Below are 7,521 nucleotides of genomic sequence, written 5' to 3' on the forward strand. Positions count from 1 at the left end.
CAGAGGGAGAGAAATAATAGAGAGAGAGAGAGAGAGAGAGAGAGAGGCAGAGGTACAGGGAGACGGAAGGGAGAGAGGAGTGCCTGCGAGGCAGAGCGAGGGAGCGAGACCGGAGGAGCAGGGGAGATGTAACAAAGCAGAAAATAAAGAGAGACATAAAAGAATGAGAGCTGAAGGAGGTCAGGCCCATCACAGGCTTAGTGTTGCCTTCAAAGATGGCTGGGACAGGTGGCAGCCCCAGACAATCTCTCCCACCACAGAGCAGCAGTCTCCCGGGAGGAGATAAGAGATTCCTCCATTCCTCCCCCTCCCCCCCCCCACTCTCTCTCTCAATCTCTCCCCCTCCCCTCTCTCCTTCTTTCTCTCTCTCTCTCTCCAGCCCCTATCCCTCTCGCTCTCTCTTGCCACCTCTTTCTCCCCCCCCTCCTCCCTCCCTCCCTCCCTCCCTCCTCCTCCTCACTTCTCTCCCAGGCAGGGCAGCTTTGATGTGGCTCAGAGCGAGCAGGCGGCGGGCCCTCCTCTGGGGCTCGGCTCCTGGGGGCCGCTGGGGGGCCCGGCCCCCTCTCTCTCTCTCTCTGGCTCGGCTCAATCAGCGCGGCTCTCTGGCTCTCGCCACTTCCAGGTCTCATTAAAGCTCTGTGGCGGGGGTTAATCCTCTTTAAGGTTTACACGGACCCCCGGCCCCTCTCTCTCTCTGCCTGGGCCAGGGGCCCCTGGGCGCCACCTGCCCGACAAAGACCCCCAAATCACTGTGACACCAGTTCTCCTCTCCTCCTCCGCTCCTCCCTCGGGTACCTCGTATACTATGCTCTCTCTTTCTCTCAGCATCTTTCCCCCTGTGCACCCCCCTCCCCTCCTCTCTCTCTCTCTCTCTCTCCCTCTGTTTCCCCTTGACAGTACCTAACTCTGGTTGTTGAGACTTTCAGGATTATTTGGGGGGGAATTTGTTATTGACAGAGTTGGCGTAAAAGGATTACAAGTTTGTCCTTCTTGTGGGAGGCTGTGAGTTGGGGGTGGGGGTGGGGGGGATTCAGGGTCCTGCTTTGAATGAGAATTTGGTAGAGAGATGAGTGAGAGGTGTTGAGCTGGAGTGAGAAACAAAAAGACAGAGTGATTGGAAGCAAGAACAAATTGGAGGCATAGATGGAGAGACAGACTGAAACAGAAGAATATTACAGAGAGAGAGAGAGAGAGAGAGAGAGAGAGAGAGAGCGAATAGGGAGAGATAGCGGAGGGGAAGAAAAAGACAGAGAAAGTGTGAGAAACAGAGTGAGAGGAAAAGGGGGACAGGGAGTTACAAATGGCGTGCTGCGGGGACCAGGGGAAGGTCGAGGGTTCTGATTGGACCAGAGGTGGTGACCTCAGCCTGCTCCCGGGACCCAGCAGCCATTAGTCTGGACGGCATGACACCAGGCCTCCTCTCTGGACTGCCACACCGCTACCTCCATTAGCTAGAGAAGATGACCTGTGCTCTGCTGAGCAGGGTCTAGACTGAACGGGGTGAGACTCGCAAACACTCGAGAATATAAGATATAGGAGTGATTTTTTTTGCTTTTTATGATTATTCAGGCATGTAAGGGTGATGATAATTATATAATTGTAAAAAAAATAGACTAATTCAGCTCCAAAGCTTTACATGAAATTGGAAATTGAAATTAAGTATTTGATGATACATTAGTTCATTCATAGTTTTCAACCAGGTGGGCTTACCACTAGCTTCGTGAGAACATCCTGATCGCGCGAGCTCGCATTCTGTTTCTCTCGCAAATCGGTCTGGATACTCTCCATAGAGATCCCTTTGTGCCAAAAAAACAATCTAGCCAATTGGTGTTCTATGAGGAAATACAAACAGCTACAGTATGCTGGGCTGGGTGGGTTTAGGTGGGACGACAGAATTAATCACCTTCCAAGTATTTTTGAAAGTGCCTTCCTCTTTCCAAACAGTTTCCAACAGGTAGTTTCATCTGGTGAGTCAGGTTACTTTGCCACTGTGCAGTCTCATCTGTTATTTCTGAAGAGCAGAAGTGTATTAATCTCAGATGCCCTCGACCAGTGATACTGACCAGCTACTGACCAGCTCCTAGTGATACTGACCAGCTCCTAGTAATACTGACCAGCTACTGACCAGCTCCTAGTAATACTGACCAGCTCCTAGTGATACTGACCAGGTCCTAGTGATACTGACCAGGTCCTAGTGATACTGACCAGCTCCTAGTAATACTGACCAGCTCCTACTAATACTGACCATCTACTGACCAGCTCCTAGTAATACTGACCAGCTCCTAGTAATACTGACCAGCTCCTAGTGATATTGACCAGCTCCTAGTAATACTGACCAGCTCATAGTAATACTGACCAGCTCCTATTAATATTGACCAGCTACTGACCAGCTCATAGTAATACTGACCAGCTCCTAGTAATACTGACCAGCTCCTAGTGATATTGACCAGCTCCTATTAATACTGACCAGCTACTGACCAGCTCATAGTAATACTGACCAGCTCCTAGTAATACTGACCAGCTACTGACCAGCTTCTAGTGATACTGACCAGCTCCTAGTAATACTGACCAGTTACTGACCAGCTTCTAGTCATACTGACCATCTCCTAGTAATACTGACCAGTTACTGACCAGCTCCTAGTGATACTGACCAGCTCCTAGTGATACTGAGCAGCTCCTGTTAGTACTGACCAGCTCCTAGTAATACTGACCAGCTCCTAGTGATACTGACCAGCTCCTAGTGATACTGAGCAGCTCCTGTTAGTACTGACCAGCTCCTAGTAATACTGACCATCTACTGACCAACTTTTAGTGATACTGACCAGCTCCTAGTGATACTGACCAGCTACTGACCAACTTCTAGTAATACTGATCAGCTACTGACCAGCTCCTAGTGATACTGACCAGCTACTGAGCAACTCCTATTAATACTGACCAGCTCCTAGTAATACTGACCAGCTACTGACCAGCTCCTAGTAATACTGACCAGCTACTGACCAGCTCCTAGTAATACTGACCAGCTCCTAGTAATACTGACCAGCTACTGACCAGCTCCCCGCGATACTGTCCAGCTCCAGCTCAGCTCTCTAGCCTCTCCGCATGAGACGGGATTGGGGCGAGTCTCTCCCGCCGTGTCCGGCCCGCGTCTTGTCCCCACAGCCAGCGTGTCGCGCCGTATCTGCATTAGCCTCACAGCCACACTCAATCTGACCCAGGGTGGAGCTGCTCCGCTGGACCACAGAGGCCAATCAGACGCCGAACTGTGCGGCGGGGCTGGGGGAGGAGAGGTCACCGGTCATCCTCCATACTGAAGGTCCAGATACACAATCATGGCCGTATCAGGTCCTGAGACTGTTCTTGATTGTCCTTTAGTTAGACAGCACACTCTTTCCTTCGTGGACATTTCTCTTTACTGTAGAAATTATCTTTCCAAAGAAATACTGAAGATATTATGAAAGACAGAATTTGAAGATTCTTTCTTAAAGCGCAGACCTTAAAACATTGTTTTCTTTGACGGCTGTAAATCGCTGAGTTCTAAAAAGCCAAAGAGGCCATCGATACTGAGATTGATCATTGTTTTGTGCTGGCTTCTCAGGCATTGGGGACGCAGAGAGAGAGAGGGAGAGGGGGAGAGAGAGAGAGAGGGGAGAGAGAGGGAGGGAGGGGAGAGATGGGGTGAGAGAGGGGTGGGGGAGGGAGAGATGGGGTGAGAGAGGGGTGGGGGAGAGAGAGAGAGGGAGGGGAGAGATGGGGTGAGAGAGGGGTGGGGGAGAGAGAGATGGAGAGAGGGAGGGAGGGAGGGGAGAGATGGGGTGAGAGAGGGGTGGGGGAGAGAGAGATGGAGGGAGGGAGGGGAGAGATGGGGTGAGAGAGGGGTGGGGGAGAGAGAGATGGAGAGAGGGAGGGGAGAGATGGGGTGAGAGAGGGGTGGGGGAGAGAGAGATGGAGGGAGGGGAGAGATGGGGTGAGAGAGGGGTGGGGGAGAGAGAGATGGAGAGAGGGAGGGAGGGAGGGGAGAGATGGGGTGAGAGAGGGGTGGGGGAGAGAGAGATGGAGAGAGGGAGGGAGGGGAGAGATGGGGTGAGAGAGGGGTGGGGGAGAGAGATGGAGAGCGAGGGAGACATGGTGGGAGAACAGAGAGGCAGAGTGGAAGGGAGAGCGTACCGGAGAGGTTTAGCACCGCGTTTCTGCCCGCTAAAATCGCTGTGTAAATCTCCCCCCAGCTGGGGCGTGTGTGTGTGTGTGTGGGGGGGGGGGGGGGGGGGGGGTTGGTGGAGGAGGGGGCAGGCCCCAATGCGCAGAGCCTAGCCTAATCTGGAGGAATTCACCGAATGCAGGAGATGGATTGGCGCTCCACGGAGGCCCTGGCAAAGTAGCCTTCACTCCGGGCTCCTCCGTGCGGGGATCGAGGGAGGAAGGGAGAAGGGGAGGAGGAGGAGAGGGAGGCGGGCGGGGGGTATCTGGGGAGGTGGGGGGTGTAAAGGAGTTCAGGGAGTCCGGTGCGTGCGGAGAGGGCCCTCACCTGCTGCGCAATTTGTCCAGATTGACTGGGCTCGGTAAATGTCTTGCAGATGCGAGAGGTTATACCATTATGTTATTCGACGTGGCGTACTCGTGATAAAAGAGTGTCGGGCGGCTTTCTGACCGGGCGAACTGTACCGTATATCTCCAGCCTCGTCACTCTGCTTGCTCAGCGGTTCAACAACGACTAAAGCCTCGGATACACTAGAAGACTTTCACAATCTTTACAGATTATGAAGTGACTGGGAGTATACACTAGACGACTGGCTTCTGATGATTTTTGTATGACAACTGAAAAACTGGGTATCGCACATTTAACGACTGGACAAGTTTACACTACACGATTGCGTCCAGAATCTGCTCAAAAATATCAAACATGTTTGATATGCTCCGACTCGCTCCGACTCGGATCGGGAGAAGTCTGTTCTCATCATACACTTGCCAATTTAAATCTGTACCCCTAATACACTTACAGATTTCTGTGCCAAATTGCCACTCCGACTACCTAGTGCAGACTGCTGCTGACTAGGACAGACTCGGCAGGATTGTGAATCGTGTATAAAATCGGGCATAATATCTTGTAGTGTATCCTCAGCTTTACTAATACCTGAGGACAATACAGAACAGTATGTATGTATTAGACTAGTATAATGCCTCCATGGACTCAACATTATATCAGGCCAGTGTGAAGAGGAGAACTGCAAGGTTTTTTCATTCTCAGAGTGCATATTTCCTTTGTTTTCTCACAGAAAAATTTGATCAGAGCAAGAGAGTGAGAGAGAGGGGAGAGGAGAGAGAGAGAGAGGGGAGAGAGAGAGAGGAGAGAGGAGAGAGGAGAGAGAGAGAGGGGAGAGGAGAGAGAGAGAGGGAGAGAGGGGAGAGGAAAGAGAGAGAGAGAGAGAGAGAGGAGAGGAGAGAGAGAGAAAGAGGGGGGAGAGGAGAGAGAGAGAGGGGGGAGAGGAGAGAGAGAGATAGAGGGGAGAGAGAGGGGAGAGGAGAGCGGAAGAAAGTTGTATTGATTTACTGGGAAAAGAGGAAAGTGCGCTTTGCCAGCCGTCTCTGGATGATGAATGGCAGAGAGATTGGCAAGGCAACACTTTTAGCACTCCTCTTTTGTTTAACCTCTGCCCTGTCTTTCCTTCTCACTTTCTTTCTCTCACTCTCTGTCTTTCTGTCATTATCCCTCCCCACCTCACCCCCCCCCACCCTCTCTCTGTCTTTCGTTCATTGTTCATTGAGTAAAGGCTTATTTAAGTCTCTGTTTCTGCCTGCGTTGTGGAGCCGGCGCCCAGGAACAGAGAGAGAGAGAGAGAGAGAGAGAGAGGGAGAGAGAGAGAGAGAGAGAGAGAGAGAGAGAGAGAGAGAGAGAGAGAGAGAGACATTAGGGCATTGGGCTAATTTATACAGCGCTAATTAGCCCATTAGACCAGTAACAATCTGGGGCTGTAATTAAGCGAAACGCTCCAAAGTCAACAGCAAGTCCCACCGAGCTCCTCTCAACAGCGGCGGTGAGTGTTATTTACATGTCCAAACAGCTTGAGGCCCCGGCGCCCCCCCCCCCCCCTTCCAGAACCTCCCGTGTACCGTCGGTGATACTGACACACTCAGAATGCGGGTGCTGTATCTTCAAGCGGGGCGCTGAGGCAAATACACGCACACGCACACACACACGCACGCGCAGGTGTTCTGCTGGTGTGATGCCCTCCCCCGCCTAGCTGGACAGGGGTGTGTGTGTTAGAAGCGGGCTCTGCCAGGGATTGTCCAGTTTAAGACAGACACACACACACACCGAACCAGAGGCAGGGGGCTGAGGCTGGAGGCCGGGTCGTAGGCTGGAGGCCGGGGCGGAGGCTGGAGGCAGGGTCGGAGGCTGGAGGCCGGGGCGGAGGCTGGAGGCAGGGGCAGAGGCTGGAGGCAGGGGCGGAGGCTGGAGGCAGGGTCGGAGGCTGGAGGCCGGGGCGGAGGCTGGAGGCAGGGTCGGAAGGTGGAGGCAGGGTCAGAGGCTGGAGGCCGGGGCGGAGGCTGCGGTCAGGGTCAGAGGCTGGAGGCAGGGTCGGAGGCTGGAGGCCGGGGCGGAGGCCCTGGCGGAGGGCAGCGCTGCAGACGAGCGTGTCTGAGCGGTGAGATCACTGGCGAGGGGAGAGGTGGCCTAATGAAATCTGGCAGCGGCGGCCTCGGCGCAAGGCCTCATATGTTCCACATTAGGGACTCCCAGAGACCCGGGGAGCAGGAGCACTAGCAGGAGCAGGAGCAGGGGCAGGGAGCCCGCAGGCCTCCTCTGTCCGGGGCTCCGACGGCCCACGGGCCTCTTAGTCATCCCGCCGCCCGGTGCTTTGTTAACGGACGACTGCCACCATCTCCCCGGGATGGTGGGGGAGGGGGGGGTGCTGAGTCCACACGCGTTTGCGCGCTGGCGTCGGGATTCGAACGAGGACGTGCTCAATGTCTCGAATTTCACACTCGAGTGCAGCAACGGCAACAGCCTTTAAAGTCCACGGTCTGTTGAAGGTCCGTTTGTAGTAGAAAGTACAGTATGGGAGGAGATGAGCCAAGAAAGAGCCTGTAAAATGATGAGTTTCATGCTTTATCCCCTCCTCTCCCCCTCCTCCCTTCAAACCATTTAGGTGTCCAATAAAAGACCAGGCAATTACCATCCTCCTGCTAATGAAGGGCTGGAGCATTTGGTCTGGAGTACGGTGTGTACGTGTTGAATTACATTTAATGAGCCTGGTCAAAGTTTTCATCTAATTGCCCTTTCATTAAGACCCATTTGTAATCATGTCTTAATGACTTCTGCCCCTCCCTTCCCTCTCTCCCCTGAAAAAAAAGAATAAAAAAAAGACAATTAATAATGCCGTTACGCAAAGTTATGCGTAGCCATTAAAATATTTAAAAAGTTTCAAAAGTAATGATGAATTGTGCCGTTTTTGAAAAAAACAGACAAAATTGACATCATTCTCAAGTCTCTCTCCTCAACATTCCACCCCCAGAAAGTAGGAA

Source organism: Borostomias antarcticus (assembly GCF_949987555.1).
Source record: "Borostomias antarcticus genome assembly, chromosome: 2".
Classification (NCBI taxonomy): domain Eukaryota; kingdom Metazoa; phylum Chordata; class Actinopteri; order Stomiiformes; family Stomiidae; genus Borostomias; species Borostomias antarcticus.